Genomic DNA, 2,305 nt, shown 5'->3' with positions numbered 1-2,305 from the left:
AGGTCACGGTTCTATTCCTGGTCAGGGCACATGCCCGGGTTGCGGGTTTGATCCCCTGTGTGGGGTGTGCAGGAGGCAGCCAATCAATGATTCTCTCTCATCATTGATGTTTCTGTCTCTCTCTCCCTCTCCCTTCCTCTCTGAAGTTGATAAAAATATATTAAAACACACACACACACACACACACAGAAAGAGAGAGAAAGAGAGAGAGAGAGAGAGAGAAGAGCAGGACTTTGTAATCTAGTCCAGCTGGTTTTGAATCACAGCTTGGCCACTTACTTTCTTCATGGCCTTGGGCAATTTTCTTTAACCACACTTTGCCCCACTTTGCTTATTTGGAAATGATAATAGTGAAATGAAGATCGGATGGATGCACATTACAGCAGTGCTTGATCTGGAAGAAATGCTCAATAAATGTTCGTAGTTTTTTCAAAAAACTGAACCAGTGTAATATTCCCTGGGCATTCTGCATTGCTGTTTTCCTAATGTCTACCCTGCGTAGACTTAATAATTTGACTTTGCTTTGGATTATTTAATAGATGGTGCCTCATTTTTCTTTTCAGTTTTTTTTTTTAAATCCTCACCCAAGGATATTTTTTCCATTGGTTTTTAGAGTGGAAGGAAGAGGGACAGAGAGACACACCGATGCAAGAAAGACACGTCCATTGGTTGCCTCCTGCATGCCCCAACCAGGGCCAGGGTCCTGCATCGAGGTACATGCCCTGGACCGGAATCAAACCCGGGACCCTTCAGTCCGCAGGCTGATGCTCTATCCACTGAGCCAAACCGGCCAGGGCTCGTTTTTCAAATTTACATTTCTGTAATTACTATGGAGGCTAAATAGTGTTCAAATTTTTTGTCACAGTTGCCATTTTTCCTTTCTGATCTATTGTAACTGTCCAGTTGAACTTTTATTATTTTTTCTACTTTCTTAAATTTATTGGGGTGACATTGATTAAGAGGGCCATATGGGTTTCAAGTGTACCTTTCTATGATACACGATCTGGGTATTGCATGGTGTGGGCCCACCTCCCAGAGTCACAGCTGTACTTTTCCTACTTGCCCTCTCACCTACTGTTTTGATGCGATCAAGCATGAGATCAATCACTGTAATTCGCCCAGTTTACCACACATTATCAAGGCTGTTGTCGTGTTCACAAAAATCTTCCCAGGGTTCCAAGGTCATTAACGAGCTGGAATGATCTGTCCCGCGTGTTCCAAATCTCTGAAGTCAGCCACGGAGACGGAGCACGGTTGCTGTGATACAAGCATGACCCTTCCACGAAAAAACATTCCATGGCCAGGAATGAAATCCAGAGCAACAGGTCGGGTTTCAGGGCTCACATCGCTGGACCACGCAGCCTCTCTGGTTACGGGGAAGTAAATATAGACCAGGCGACGATGTGAACACATTGCACTTCATGTGGCCCATCGCTGCTCACTTCCCAGCAACAGAAACTAGACCAACCCAGGTATAAGTAGGTCGGCTTGCTCTTCTCCCAGCCGCCTCTGAAATTTCCCTTCTTTTCAAGGCTAATTTTTTCACCTTTGCTCTTTTTTAAAAAAAAAAAGTTTGTGTGTTTATTTATTTATTTAATATTTTCAGAGAGGTGAAGGGAGAGGGAGAGAGAGAGATAGAAACATCAATGATGAGAGAGAATCATTGATTAGTTGCCTCCTGCAGGCCCCACACTGGGGATGGAGCCCGCAACCTGGACATTGACCCTGATCGGGAATCGGATCGCGACTAAATCTCTTGGGAGTCCCACAAACACATCAAACTTGAACCACATCTCCTCCCTGGCGACCTCCTTCAACTCCTTGTGAAATTACTGCTACCTAAAAACAAACCCACTCCTGTTTCCTTTGGGAAAAAATATGGGTCTCAGGTTTAAGTTTCCTCTGTCCTTTCTCCATCACTGTTTTCTATTTTTCCACTATCCCCTGCTGCATAGCAAGCCACCTAAGACTTCAAAACATCAGAAAGTGTCATTTTTCATGATTCTGCAGGTTGACCAGGCAGTTTTGTTTTTTTTTTTAATTGATTTCAGAGAGGAAGGGAGAGGGAGAGATAGCTAGAAACGTCAATGATGAGAGAGAATCTTTGATTGGCTGCCTCCTGCATGCCCTCCTCTGGGGATTGAGCCCACAATCAGGGCATGTGCCCCGACTGGGAATCAAACTGTTACTTCCTGGCCTAACCGGTTTGGCTCAGTGGATAGAGCATTGGCCTGCAGACTGAAGGGTCCCAGGTTCGATTCCAGTCAAGGGCATGTACCTTGGTTGCGAGCACATCCCCAGTAGG

Source organism: Myotis brandtii, unplaced genomic scaffold (genome assembly GCF_000412655.1).
Source record: "Myotis brandtii unplaced genomic scaffold, ASM41265v1 scaffold561, whole genome shotgun sequence".
Classification (NCBI taxonomy): Eukaryota; Metazoa; Chordata; class Mammalia; order Chiroptera; family Vespertilionidae; genus Myotis; species Myotis brandtii.
This window is presented reverse-complemented; position numbering follows the sequence as displayed.